The sequence below is a fragment of the Peromyscus californicus genome, unplaced genomic scaffold (assembly GCF_007827085.1).
Source record: "Peromyscus californicus insignis strain IS unplaced genomic scaffold, ASM782708v3 Scaffold_4__1_contigs__length_199733344, whole genome shotgun sequence".
Taxonomy (NCBI): Eukaryota; Metazoa; Chordata; class Mammalia; order Rodentia; family Cricetidae; genus Peromyscus; species Peromyscus californicus.
Window position 1 is genome coordinate 186804498 of NW_026294562.1, and position 16135 is coordinate 186820632.

At 41.0% G+C, this 16135-nt stretch overlaps 1 pseudogene; it reads right to left on the bottom strand.

Annotated features, from left to right (window-relative positions):
* Positions 1-3810: 3810 nt before the first annotated feature.
* LOC128125663 (vomeronasal type-2 receptor 116-like) overlaps positions 3811-16135 on the bottom strand; it is a 29830-nt pseudogene continuing 17505 nt past the window's right edge.

A 16135-nucleotide genomic window follows, 5' to 3' on the forward strand; every position in this document is an offset into this window, starting at 1 on the left:
TCCAACTTTCCTGAGTTCCCTCTAGTTTGGTTTGGTCGTCCCTGCATGTTTCCCCATCATGATGCTGATGCAGTTGCTCATGGAATCCCTCTTCTCTCTCAGCGACTGGACTCCTGGAGCTGTGCCTGGTGACTGGCTGTGGATCTCTGCATTTGCTTCCATCAGTCATAGCAGAAAAGCTCTGTGATGTCAGTTAGGGTATTCACCAATCTGATCACTGGGGCAAGTCAGTTCAGTTCAGGCACCCTCTCCACTATTGCTAGTAGTCCAGGCTGGGATCATCCTTGGGGAATTCCTGGCAACTTCCCTAGCACTGTGTTTTTCTCTATTCCCATGATGTCTCTCTCTATTATGGTATCTCTTTAATTGCTTTCCCCCTCCCTCCCTGTTCCAGCTCAATCATCCCATTCACTTACGTTCTCATCCCATATTCCCTACCCTCCATTGCCCACCCCTCACCTCCAGTTTACTCATGGAGATCTCATCTATTTACCCTTCCCAGAGCGGTCCATGCATCCCTCTTTGGGTCTTCCCTGTTAGTTAGCTTCTCTAGAGTTGAGAGTTGTTGCCTGATTATCCTTTGCTTTATATCTAGTATCCACTTATGAGTGGGTACATACCATGTTTGTCCTTCTGGGTTTGGGTTACCTCACTCAGTATGATATTTTCTAGTTCCATTCATTTGTCTGCAAATTTCATGATGTCATTGGTTTTTCTCTGCTGAGTAGTACTCCATTGTGTCTATGTACCACATTTTCTTAATCCATTCTTCAGTTGAGGTTCTGGCTATTATGAATAATGCTGCTATGAACATAGTTGAGCATGTGTCCTTGTGGTATGATTGAGCATTCCTTGGGTATATACCCAAGAGTGGTATAGCTGGTTCTTGAGAGAAAAGAGTTTAATTCATCTTACAGCTTACAGTCCATTATCTAGGGAAGCCAGGGAAAGAACTCAAGGAAGGAACCTGGATGCTGGAAATGATTCAGAGGCCATGGGAAAAAACTGCTTATTGGCTTGCTCCTTATGACTTTCACAGTCTGATTCTTTTGCACCCAGGAACATCTGCTGATATGTGGCACAACCCACAATGAGGTAGGCACTCTCATATGAATCAATCAAGAAAATCTCCATAAGTCAGGCTTTTCCACAGGCAAACCTGTCTTTATATTTTCTCAATTGAAGTTCCCTCTTTCCAACTGAATCTACCTTCTGTCAAGTTGACACAAAACTATCCAAGAAAGCCTACTAAAATAAATGCTGTATCTATAATATGATATAAATTTGAAAATAAATAAGTCCATCCAGAAAATCAGGTCATTACACAGTCTGAATAGTCATCATGTGTTTAGATTGGTTCAAAGGGAGTAATGAAAGTTCATGAGACTCAGATACATATTTTGTTACTTACATACAGTTGACAGCATTGAGATCACTTGGTGCCTATGTAGGGCCTTCACCACTGAGTAGTGTTCATGGTACAGGAAGGTGATCTGCACACTACCAGAGGAGAAAGGAAACACCAACACCACTACAAACCCCATGATTGACAATGGCGACCCACCTTCAACATATGCTGGTTCAATAATGGCAACAAAGTTGTGGTGAAAGACCCTAGCCCTTCAGGCTTACACCCCCAAGCCTCACAAAGAGAGAAACTTCAAGCACCAGGAAATGAGAAACTAAAAATCTAGTTCCCAGGGCAACCTGACTCAGCCACTACTCAATCACCCCTGTAACAATATAACAATGTAAAAAGATTTCTGTTAAGAGATGTGCTCAACTGTGACTGGGATAGTTGCAGGTGTTCAAGGAAGGACCACCGTGACGTGTGTGTAAGCTCCACTCCCGCCCTGATACCCCACTTGAGGTTTACGTAACTGTACCCCCTCTGTGATCACCCTGTGATCAGGCCATGAAATTGTATAGGAATTGTAATCTTGTGGGTTTTGTGGGTTTTTCCTTTAAAAGCCCTTATGGGGCTGCAGTAAGATGCAGCTCTTGCTCTCAGGGGCAGAGCTTGCCCTTCTGTACAGAAGCCAATAAATTCCTTGTGCTGTTGCATCAACTGGACTGGAGTCTGGGTTCTTGGAGCACCCACTTGAGACCCTAAACTTTGGGGTCCAACAGTGGTAGTAACCAACTACTATATGATTGGATTTAAGGCTCACTCCATGATATGGAACCCATTCCTGAAACTTCCCAGGGCTAAGAACTTGACATTAGATAAACCATGGATCTAGGGGGGAAAATACTTCTGTTTTACTAAAGGAATACAGTGGTAAATGACTTCTAACAACATTTTGTTATAGTTAGTACCTTACTCATCCACCATCAGAGAAGCTTCATTCTACATTAGATGGGAACAAATACAAACACCCACTATTGGCAATGGGCAGAATGTGAGACCTTGAGACACTGATTCCTAAATTGGATGTCTCCATCAAATCCCTCCCTCCAGGACTCAGAGAACTCTATGGAAGTGGAGGCAGAAAGATTGTAAGAGACAGTGGAGATAGAAGATATCAAGGTCTTGTAGGCACAGCAGGACCAATGCCAATACAAATGCCCAGAGACTGTGATGCGATGCAGAGGGCCTGTACAAGCCTAAGTCAGATGGGGTACTGGTACTGAGAGGGGGAAAAGACACATAATCCCATCCCTAACCCAGAAGCAACCACTGATTTATAACCACTCACAAGGAAAAATTAATCCTTCTCTGACACAAATTTATTGGGTGTACAAACAACACATAAGGGATGAAGTAGATGGAGTGGGACAGCAAGGAAAGAGATGCCATGATAGAGGGAGACATCATGGGGATAGGGAGAAACTGGGTGCTAGGGAAGTTCCCAGGAATCCAGAAGGATGACCCCAGCTTAGACTACTACTACCAATAGTGGAGAGGGTGCCTGAACTGGCTTATCCCTGTAATCAGATTGGTGAATACCCTGTCATCATAGAGCCTTCATCCAGTAACTGATGGAAGCAGATGCAGAGATCTATAGCCAAGCACCAGGCCAAGCTCTAGAAATCCAGTCAAAGAGAGATAAGAGGGATTCTATGAACAAGAGGCATCAAAATCATAATGGGGAAACGCATAGATACAACTGAACCAATCTTGTGAGAACTCATGAACTTTAGACCAACAGCTGTGCAGCCTCCATGGGACTGGACTAGGCCCTCCGCATAAGGGAGACAGTTGTGTAGCTTGGTCTTTTTAAGGGGCCCTTGACAGTGTAATTAGGATCTACTCCTGGTGCATGAGCTGGCTTTTTGTAGCCCATTAGCTATGGTGGGACACCTGGCATAGCCTTGAGGCGTTGGGAGGGGCTTGGACCTGCCTCAACTGAATGTACAAGGCTTTGCCAAGCCCCCATGAGAGGCCTTACCTTTTTGGAGGAGGGGATGAGGGTGGGTTGGGGGGAAAGTTGGGGAGGGGAGCTGGAGGAGGGATTAGAGTGGGATCTGTGGTTGGTATGTAAAATGAATAAAAAATTTCTTAATAAAAAAAGAAATAACAGCCTATGAAATCAAATGCCATATTATACCTTTATATGTGAGTGTTCAGATAGTGAAGAACCATCATGCTTCAAAGCTCTTTAATTTAAAAAACACGGTAGCTGGACCAGCCTGAACTGAATCTACCAGGTTGAACTCAATCCCCAGGGGAGTCTTTGCCCTGGAGAAGATGGGAATGGGGGTGGGCTGGAGGGAAGGAGGGGGAGGGAGGGGTGAAGACAAGGAAATCCGTGGCTGATATGTAAAATTAAATTAAATTATAAAATAAAATTAAAAAAACCATGGTAGCTAGGTTTCAAGGTATTTCCTCCTAGCATATGTTTTCTTCCTAATGTGATGAAGTGAGTTCCTTTCTGGTCTTAATAATATGATGTAGCACTTAGGAGCAAAGATGATGCCTAAGAGTGATGCACTGGAAGCCAAGATGGAGAGGACTTCCATAGCCACCATGACCTTCCCCTTGGTGCTGTGGTAGACAGGGAGGAAGCTGACCCAGACACTGCAGAACACCAGCATGCTGAAAGCCAGGAACTTGGCTTCATTGAATGTGTCAGGCAGATTTCTGGACAAAAAAGCCATAAGGTAACTCCCTAGAGCCAGTGTTCCCAGGTATCCCAGGATGCAGTAGAAGGCAACAGCTGAGCCTTTGTTGCAAATGATGATGATGTGTCCATGTTCTGAAAGGACATCTTTGTCAATAAATGGAGGAGAGGTTGCCAGCCAGATTCCAGAAAGAACAACTTGCAGCAGGGTGCAGATGGGAATGATGAAATTAGGGGCCCTTGCTATCAGTAGCCACCTCCTCATTCTCCCTGGAGCAGTGATCTTGAAGGCTATAAGCACAGTGAGAGTTTTGGCCAGCACAGTGGAAAGAGTCACAGTGAATAGAAGTCCAAATGTGTTCTGCTGCAGGATACAGGTGACTCTGCTAGGATGGCCAGTGTAAAGCAAGGGACAGAGAAAACAGAGGGTCAGAGTGATGAGCAGGGTGTAACTGAGATGCCGGTTATTGGCCTTGACAATGGGAGTGTCTCTGTGCTTCAGAAACACCCCAAGAACAAGAGCTGTGAGTGAGGAGAAGCCCAGGGACATGAAAGTGAGTGTCTTCCCTAAGGGGTCATCATAGGCCAGAAATGTCACACTTTTCTGTAGGCAGTAGCTCTTCTTTGTATTTGCATAGTGAGTTTCTGGACACTTCACACACTGGTCCACATCTGGCAGAAATGCAGGTGCTCATGAGTGTATACTCAGGTTTTCCCTTTTATCCTAAGCCACTTACTTCCCTGCTCCAGAGCATTGAAATGTTATCTGAACCATCTTGCTTTGTTTCAGATACAAATACAGAAGGATTTTCTAGAGAATATTCTTAAACTCAATTTGCCTTCTGCTTCATGCTGACAGAAATTAAACAGCCCCAGGGCTTTCTCTGTTGTTACTCATATGGTATCTTCACCTTAGTGACACTGTGGTATCTGTTTTATAAGCCATTAGAGCACTGATATACATCACATGAAACTAATTTCACTCTGTCATTGCCTCTTCATCAATACATCGCCATTCTTAAGAAGGCATGAGACTTCAGTGTGATAGAGAGAATGTGCTTTGAAATCCTTATCTTACAATGATGTTCTCTTATATGTATCCCAAATGTACCTATATTTGTAAAGTCCATGATGTTCTCTATGTCCTCGTACTCTGAAGGAGCCTGAGTAATGCAATGGATTTAGTTTTTATTTCCTGTCTATCTATCTATCTATCTATCTATCTATCTATCTATCTATCTATCTATCTATCTATCATGAAATGATTGGCATTTACCTGTCTCATTGGAAATTTCATTCTCTGGGCAAGGGGTACAGTCAAAGCAACAGGCAGCTCTGCCCTCCTGGTGAGTTTTCCTGAATCCGGGATCACAGCTTTCACTGCATACAGACTGAGGAATCTGAGAATAATAAAATGAATGGTCGCAAATATTCAGGATTTTTTGGATTCTATAACGGTAGTGTGTTTTAAAAATGTAACCATTAATTTGTTTTTATTGTCTCTAAATGTAAATATTTGAATTATTTCTAATAGTAAGATGAGTCATTCAAATGCCCAACTGGTCAACACTTGGCCCCAATAACACAACTTTGTTGGAAAATTGTTGAAAGATAATGGGGCAAAATATCGAGATAAAAATTTAGGTCCTTGGTAGCATGTCTTGGTGAGACTACAAACCTACTGTCTCTTGACTTCTGGATACAAAGGCATATACATTTTTCTTTCATGTAATGGTTCATCTTGTCAACTTGATAGGTCTTAGAACCACTGTGGAAACCAATCTATGAGAACTATTGTGAAAGCTTTTCTTCATTAGGTTCCTTGTGGTGAAAAATTCTCTCTAATATGGGTGGCCCTGATTTATTGGCCCTGGTCTCTGAATGAATGAAAAAAAGAAAAAGGTGAACAGTAGAGTTCAGCTGTCTCTGCACCCTGACTGCTGATACAATCTGAATAGCTACCTCTACCCCCTAAAAACATGGCTTCCTGGAGTGACTGAATATACCCTCAAACTGTGAGCCAAGAAAAACCTTCCTATATTCTTTGTCAGGAAGTATTTTTTTGCAACAGCAAAATCAACAGCTAATACATCTACACATTCAAATCATGCTCTTCTACATTGACAGGGGTCTAAAAGCAAATGATCAACTGATCACTGACTGAAACCTTCCAAGATGGGATCAAAATAAATATGTCGAGTTCGAGGCCAGCCTGGTCTACAGAGCGAGATCCAGGAAAGGCGCAAAGCTACACAGAGAAACCCTGTCTCGAAAAATCAAAAAAAAAATATGTCAAGTGACTCATGACAATGATAGAAATAATCATGAATCAGATACTATATTTATGACATTAAATAAATGAGCAGACTGGAAAATAAATAGTTCATCCAGCAAAATTAGGTATGAGGACAATTTTTTATATTGGTTTTCATTACGTGTCTATAAATGGGCCCTGTGTGAGCAGTGAAGGGTCATAGCACACAGAAATATAGTTTTTGAAATTTAAATACAGGTCAAAATACTGAAGTAAGATGAAACCCACCTCTGTTAATCCTGTGGCCCACTGTATCATGTGAGAAGATAAGGACAATTTCTGGCCCTCTGGAGCATTTGGAGAAAATGTTCCTACTTTTGCTTTTATCCCAAGACCTTTTGGGAAATTCCAAAAATTGAGAATGTCATGTTCTGCATATAATTGCCTTTTCTGATCCAGAACCACATGGTCTCCAGCATGACCGATGAGTTGTGTTTTCCTTAGGAAAGGGTGAAGCTAAAAGAGATGCATGCTTACATAATCGTTGGGGAAGTACAACAGAGGCAGAATCAGGGAACATCTCTTATTGATTTTAGTACCTGTTGTGAAAAGCACCTTTAATATAGGTACCAATCACATCAAACAAATGAAAATCAAGGATAATGGAAACATCATTATGATTCTAAAACATTCCACTCATTTTATTAGAAAACTTAGAACCAAGCACTCCTAAACTATGAGTGTACATGGAAGAAAACTGCCCCCTTCTTTGAAAATACAGTCATACTCAATTAAGTTTTGAAAATATTTAGAATTTTACTATGTAAAATGGATGATTTTAGGAGTGATAATTTACATAACATAAGCATCTTAGAAGTTTTCATATCCATTGAGACAATTCTCTGTCTCTGACTTTTCTGTTGTGTGAAATCTCTGGGATAAATGGACTTTTTATGTTGAAAATTTTATCCTAGAAATAGTGTATGACCCTTTGATATACAACTGTATATTGATTTAAAAGAAATTCCTCCTTGCATAGTCTTTCCTGCAGATTTTTTACAAAATAATCTAAAATACATATTGTGTACTTTGACTGCATTTATAAACCTTAGAGTGACTTGTTGCTGATGTTATAATATACAATAGTAGCATTACCTGCCAAGGGAAGAATTCCATCTCTTTCCTTTTTCCATGATATTGAAATTGTACTTTATTGAGCATCATTTCATGTAGACTGTGGGCCACAGCATACACTGCATTGTACACATGGTAACTCTCTTCACTCATGGCCATGTCAAATATGTTCCCTGGCAAGAATTCCAAGGAGGCATTAGGCACACAGTTATCCAAAATTTTACAATATTTCCTCCAAAATGAACAATTGAAGAATGAGTGCCACAATACATGAAGATAAGTGTCTTGTGGGTATTTGTATGGATTGGCTGTCTGAATAAAATCTGTAAAATTAATGATCTCCTCCTTATGGTGTGAAAAAATAAGGGCCCCATGCAATGAATCTAACAGTAAATAGTTATCAAATTGGGTATGATCCCAGTGTGAGTTCAGGACCCAGACTTTCCATGTGAGTAATATCTTCTTAATATTTACTATTAAGCTCAGTAGAGAATCAGTGTCCCCATAAATAATAATCACATTTGCTGATGATTCCAGGATCTGCACCTGATTTTTCCAGGATGTGGTCAGAAATGAACCCCTGTTGGCTAGGATCATTTCCACAAATGCTATGCAGACTCCATTTTTCTCCATCTCACTTCTCAAATCTGATAGAATCTGGGCACCTTTGCGATCATCTATGATGAACAGCCCAACCCAGTTCCAGTGGAAATGAAGCATCAAAGACACAATGGCAAGTGTTAGAGATGTGTCTTTGGGGGCCACCTGGTACAGGGAAGAAAATTGTTTTTCTTCATTCAGGGTTGTATCAAAAGGTCCAAAAGTAAGCTGTAGAGAAAAATAATCAGAAGAAAGAACATTTTCTTTCATGATTGTCATGAAAATCAACTCCATTCTACAGCAATGGTTTGAAGCCTGTAGGGCAATGCTGCATTGAAGGTCAAACCTGCCTTCCTATGGGTTTTCTAGAAAAGTCCATAAAATACTCAGAGGTTCAATAGTGTGCTGTCACTATTCCACATTTTCCCTTCTCTCTATTCTAAGCTAGAGAAGTATAGATGCATCACCAACTGTCTGCATCATTTCCCTACCCATTCAGAGTGATTTAAGTTTCCTTGTTTTTCCTCACAGCCACCTAAAATATCACCAAGTAGAGCTGACATCATTTCCTATCCCAGCACCCTCTCTCACCTGTGGATATTTGTAAAGATCCAGCAGTGTCCCTATGTATTCTGATATTGCCCATGATGGTCCTGTAAGTACAGCAGCTGACATGCCCTCTCTTGCACATCTGTAGTTAGGGGTGGGATAACCAGGGCCTGAAAATGTACCAATAAGATTGGCCAGAGTGTATCTTTGACCATCAAGGACATTCTGGACAACAAATCCCAGGGATATATTAGGTAAAATATAGGGATCGCTGTTGATCTCCTCAATGGCAAACATCATGGCCAAAATACATTGGTAGTTCCTCAACTTAAACCTGCAGAGACAGTAGAACAATGTTTAGGATGAAGACTCATACCACACAACACCTGGTATGTGTGTAAGTTTAGGGCAATGGGTTTACAGTTTGAAATATTCTGTTTCCAAAAGTCCATGTTTAAGTATCTTCCCAGCATTTTCTAGAATTAGAATAGGAGTATTGTTTCTTTTTCTATTATTGAAAATAGATTTTTTATACACTATATTCTAATTACAGTTTTCCCTCTACCAACCCCTCCCAGGTCTTTCCCAAAATCACACCCTTTTTTCTCTTTCATTAGAAGAAAAGCAGGCATCTAAAAAATAATAAGTTAAAATAAAAATAAACAAGCCCCTGCCCTAGGTCCCATCCCTGGGCACCAGCCATTTCGGGGAAGACCTGCCCAACCTGGCCACAGTTTCTGGCCATTCAGCAGCCCCGTGGGAAGGTTCCCCTTTTCCAAGACCCCCGGCAGACCCTGTAATCTCCATGCCCTGCCCCCATACCCATCCGCCTGAGACCCCAGCCACTTCCTGAGACTCAGAGACCAGCCCCCAGCTCCCATCCAGCCCTGAACTCCCATCTGGACCAGAAGTGAGTGTCTGGGGTCATACCCAGGGAAGCCTGCCCCTAGGTCCCATCCCTGGGCACCAGCCATTCCAGGGAAGACCCACCCAACTTGGCCCCAGGTTCTGGCCAATGGGCGGGACCCCCCCAAGGTTCCCCTTCTCCAACCCCCACCCCCGCCCTGCAGACCCTGCAATCTCCATGCCCTGCCCCCACACCCCGCCACTTCCTGAGACTCAGAGACCAGCCCCCCAGCTCCCATCCAGCCCGGAACTCCCATCTGGACCAGAGAGAGGCTTCCTGAATCTGTCAGCTCTGTCTGGACCAAGAGCACTGATAATACCAAGAACGAAACCACAAGGAGACGGGCAGACGTCAAGGCAGAAATACATACAACAAAATAAAGAGCAATACAGCATCACCAGAACCTAGCCCTCCTCCAACAGCTAGACCTGAACATCACAAAATGGAAGAAGCAGAAGAAAGCAACTTTATGAATAACAATCATGAAGATGCTAGAGGCTTATAAAGAAGAAATCAAAAATGAAATTGAGGAAAAGACAAACAAAAAATGGGAAGAATGCTATAAAAAACTAGAGGAAAAGACATATAAAGCAAAGAAAACAATAAATCCATGAAAGAAAACAATGAAAAAGCAATGAAACAGATGAGGGAAACAGTCCAAGACCTGAAAAGGGAAATAGAAAAAAATGAAGAAGACACAAACAGAGAAAATGCTGGAAATAGAAAATTTGAGTAAACGAACAGGAACTTAAGATGCAAGTATAACAAACAGAATGCAAGAGATGGAAGAGCAGATCTCTGGCGATGAAGATACGGTAGAAGAAATAGATTCACCAGTCAAAGAAAACACTAAAGCCAACAAAGTCATGACCCAAAATGTCCAAGAAATTTGGGACACCATGAAAAGACCAAACCTATAAATAACAGGGATAGAGGAAGGAGAAGAATACTAACTCACAGGCACAGAAAATATATTCAACAAGATCATAGAAGAAAACTTTCCCAACTTAAAGAAGGAAATGCCTATGAAGATACAAGAAGCCTATAGAACACCAAACAGACTAGACCCCCCAAAAAGTCCCCTTGCCACATAATAATTAAACAACTAAATGTACAGAACAAAGATAGAATATTAAGAGCATCAAAGGAAAAAGGCCAAGTGACTTATAAAGGCAAACCCATCAGAATATCACCCGATTTCTCAATGGAGACTTTGAAAGCCAGAAGGACCTGGACAGATGTAATGCAGACACTAAGAGACCATGGATGCCAGCCTAGACTAATATACACAGCTAACTTTCAATCATCATAGACAGAGTAAACAAGACATTCCAAGACAAAGCCAGATTTAAACAATACTTATCCACAAACCCAGCACTACAGAAAGCACTAGAAGGAAAATTCCAACCTAAGGAAGTCAGATACACCCTCGAAAACACAGGCAATAGATAACACCACAGCAGTAAACCCCAAAGAAGAGAGGTACACACACACTACCACCAAAAAATAACAGGAATGAACAATCACTGGTCATTAATATCCCTTAATATCAATGGACTTAATTCACCTATAGAAAGACACAGGCTAACAGAATGGATATGAAAGTAGGACCCATCTTTCTGCTGCATACAAGAAACGCACCTTAAATTCAAAGATAGACACTACCTAAGAATAAAAGGCTGGGAAAAGACTTTCCAATCAAATAGTCTTAAGAAGCAAGCAGGTGTAGCCATCCTAATATCCACCAAAATAGATTTCAAACTAAAATCAATCAAAAGAGATCAAAAAGGGCATAACATACTCATCACAGGAAAGATCCACCAAGATGAAGTTTCAATTCTGAACATTTATGCCCCAAACACAAGGGCACCCACATATGTAAAAGAAATATTATAAAGCTTAAATCCCATATAAAACCCCACACATTAATAGTGGGAGACTTTCACCACTGGACAGATCTCCCAAAACAAAACTTAACAGAGAAATAAAGGAGTTTACTGATGTTATGACTCAAATGGACTTAATCGATATCTACAGAACATTCCATCCTAACAAAAAAGAATATACCTTCTTCTCAGCACCCCATGGAGCGTTCTCTAAAACCGACCACATACTTGGCCACCAAGCAAATCTCAACAGATACAAAAAAATTGGAATAACCTCCTGCATTCTATCAGACCACCATGTTGTAAAGTTATATTTCAATAACAACAAAAACTACAAAAAGTCTAAAATCTCATGGAAACTGAATAATGCTCAACTGAATCACCAATGGGTTAAGGAAGAAATAAAGAAAGAAATTAAAGACTTCCTAGAGATCAATGAAAATGAAGACACCACATACCCAAACTTATGGGACACTATGAAAGCAGTGCTAAGAGGGAAATTCATAGCACTAAATGCCCACATACAGAAGTTGGAGAAATCTCACACTAGTGATTTATCAGCACACCTGAAACTCTAGAACAAGAAGAAGCAAAGTCTCCCAGGAAGTATAGATGCCAGGAAATTATCAAATTGAGAGCTAAAATCAATAAAATAGAAACAAAGAGAACAATACAAAAAATTAATGAAACAAAGAGTTGGTTCTTTGAGAAAATGAACAAGATAGACAAACCCTTATCCAAACTAACCAAAAGACAGAGAGAGAGAGCATCCCAATTAACAAAATCAGCAATGAAAAGGGGGACATAACAACAGACAATGAAGATATCCAGAGAATCATCAGGTCATACTTCAAAAACCTCTACTCCATAAAACTGGAAAATCTAAAAGAAATAGATAATTTTCTGGATAGGTACCATATACTTAAGTTCAATCAAGACCAGATAAACTATTTAAATAGTCCAATAACACCTAACGAAATAGAAACAGTCATTAAAAGTCTCCCAACCAAAAAAAGCCCAGGACCAGATGGTTTCAGTGCAGAATTCTACCAGATCTTCAAAGAAGAGTTAATACCAATACTCTCTAAATTGTTCCACACAATAGAAACAGAAGGAACATTACCAAACTCCTTCTATGAGGCTACAATTACCGTGATTCCTAAACCAAACAAAGATGCAACAAAGAAAGAGAACTACAGACTGATCTCCCTCAAGAACATTGATGCAAAAGTACTCAATAAAATCCTGGCAAATAGACTCCAAGAACACATCAAAACAATTATCCACCATGATCAAGTAGGCTTCATCCCAGGGATGCAAGGGTGGTTCAAAATATGAAAGTCCGTCAATGTAATACACCATATAAACAAACTCAAAGGAAAAAAAACCACATGATCATCTCACTAGATGAAGAAGAGGCATTTGACAAAATCCAAGATCCCTTCATGATAAAGGTCTTGGAGTTCTCAGGAATATAGGGAACATACCTAAACATAATAAAGGCAATTTACAGCAAGCCAACAGCCAACATCAAATTAAATGGAGAGAAAATCAAAGCAATTCCACTAAAGTCAGGAATAAGGCAAGGTTGTCTGCTCTCCCCATACGTATTCAATATAGTACTTGAAGTTCTAGCCAGAGCAATAAGACAACATAAGGAGATTAAGGGGATATAAATTGTAAAGGAAGAAGTCAAGCTTTCCCTATTTGCAAATGACATGATGGTATACATGAGTGACCCCAAAAATTCAACCAAGGAAATAATACAGCTTATAAGCACCTTTAGCAACATAGCAGATACAAGATCAACTCAAAAAAATCAGTAGCCCTCCTATATGCAATTGACAAACAGGCTGAGAAGGAAATCAGAGATACATCACCCTTTACAATAGCCACAAATGATATAAAATACCTTGGGGTAACACTAACCAAGCAAGTGAAGGACATATATGACAATAACGTTAAGTCCCTGAAAAAAAATTGAAGAAAACGTCAGAAATGGAAAGATCTCCCATGCTCATGGATAGGCAGGATTAACATAGTAAAAATGGCAATCTTACCAAAAGCAATCTACAGATTCAATGCAATCCCCATCAAAATACCAACACAATTCTTCACAGACCTGCAAAGAATAATATTCAACTTCATTTGAAAGAACAAAAAACCCAGGATAGCCAAAAGAATCCTGTACAATAAAGCAACCTCTGGAGGCATCACGATCCCTGACCTCAAGCTCTACTATAGAGCTACAGTAATAAAAACAGGTTGATACTGGCATAAAAACTGACATGTGGACCAATGGAATCAAATTGAAGACTCTGACAGTAATCCGCACACCTATGAACAATTTTTGACAAAGAAGCCAAAAGTGTACAGTGGAAAAAAGAAAGCATCTTCAACAAATGGTGCTGGCATAACTGGAAGTCAACGTGTAGAAGGCTGCAAATAGATCCATATCTGTCATCGTGCACAAAACTTAAATCCAAGTGGATCAAAGACCTCAACATAAATCCAGTTACTCTGAACCTGATAGAAGAGAAAGCAGAATGTATTCTTGAACACATTGGCATAGGAGATCACTTCCTAAATATAACACCAGTAGCACAGACACTGAGAGAAACAATCAATCAATGGAACCTCTTAAAACTGAGAAGCTTTTGTAGAGCAAAGGACATGGTCAACAAGACAAAGCGACAGCCTACAGAATGGGAAAAGGTCTTCACCAACCCCACATCTGACAGAGGGCTGATATTCAGAATATATAAAGAATTCAAGAAATTAGACCTCAAAATGCCCAACAGTCCAATTAAGAAATGGGCTATAGAACTAAACAGAAAATTCTCAACAGAGGAAGCTCAAATGGCTGAAAGACATTTAAGGAATTGCTCAACATCCCTAATCATCAGGAAAATGCAAATCAAAACGACTCTGAGATACCACCTTACAACTGTCAGAATGGCTAAGATCAAAAACACTGAAGACACCTTATGCTGGAGAGGATGTGGAGCTAGGGGAACTCTCCTCCACTGCTGGTGGGAATACAAGCTTGTACAGCCACTTTGGAAATCAATATGGTGCTTTCTTAGAAAATTGGGAATCAATCTCCCCTAAGACCCAGCTATACCACTCTTGGGCATATAACCAAGGAATGCTCAATCATACCACAAGGGCACTTGCTCAGCTATGTTCGTATCAGCATTGTTTGTAATAGCCAGAACCTGGAAACAACCTAGATGCCCTTCAACTGAAGAATGGATAAATAAAATGTGGTACATATACACAATGGGATACTACTCAGCAGAGAAAAACAATGACATCATGAGGTTTGCAGGCAAATGGATGGATCTAGAAAAAATCATCCTGAGTGAGGTAACCCAGACTCAGAAAGACAAACATGGTATATACTCACTCATAGGAGGATACTAGATATAAAACAAAGGATGACTAGACTGCTACTCTGAACTCCAGGGAGGCTACCTAGAAAACAGGACCCCAAGAAAGACACAGGGATCGACCAATGACAGAGAAATGGATGAGATCTACATGAGCAACCTGGATGTGAGTGGGGCAATGAAGGGCAAGGGTTGAGGGAAAGAGAGCTTAGGGGAGCGGAAGATCCCAGTTGGATCAAGAACAGAGAGGGAGAACAAGGAAAAAGAGACCACGATAAATGAAGACCCCATGGAAATAGGAAGAAGCAAAGTGCTAGAGAGGTACCCAGAAATCCACAAATATACCTCCATGATAGACTACTGGCAATGGTTGTGAGTAAGCCCGAACTGACCTCTGGTAATAGGATGGCCAAACACCCTAACTGTCGTGACAGAACTCTCATCCAATAACTGATGGAAGCAGATGCAGAGATCCATGGCCAGGCCCCAGGTGGAGCTCCAGGAGTCCAATTGCCAAGAAAGAGGAGGGATTGTATGAATGAGAATTGTTGAGACCAAGATTGGAAAAAGCACAGGGACAAATAGCCAAATGAATGGAAACACATGAACTATGAAACAATAACTGAGGAGCCCCCAACTCGATCAGGCCTGTGGTGGTATTGTGTTCCCCAAAATATTGTGTACCTTAATAAACTTATCTGGGGTCAGAGAACAGAAAAGCCACAAGATACTTAGGCTAGAAAATGTTAGCACACGCCTTTAATCCTAGCATTCCAGAGACAGAAATCCCTGTGGATCTCTGTGAGTTCAAGGCTGCATTGGAAACAGCCAGGCATGGTGACTCACGCCTTTAATCCCAGAAAGCAGCCTTTAATCCCAGGGAGTGGTGGTAGAAAGCAGAAAGGTACATGAGGCGTGAGGACCAGAAACTAGCAGCATTTGGCTGGTTAAGCATTTGGCTGGTTAAGCATTTGGCTGGTTAAGCATTTGGCTAGTTAAGCATTCAGGCTTCTAACAACACAGTTCAGCTGAGAGTCATTTGGATATGAGGACACAGAAGCTTCCAGTCTGAGGAAACAAGACCAGCTGAGAAGTTGGCCAGGTGAGATAGCTGTGGCTTGTTCTGTCTCTCTGATCTACCAGCATTAACCCCAATAACTGGCCTCTGGTTTGATTTTATTAATAAGAACTCTTTAAGATTCATGCTACACAGGCCCTCTGGATAAGTAGGACAGTTGATTAGCTTGAACTGTTTTGGAGGAAACCAGGCAGTGGGACCGGGACCTGTCCTCAGTGCATGAGCTGGCTGTTTTGAACCTGGGGCTTATGCAGGGACACTTGGCTTGGCC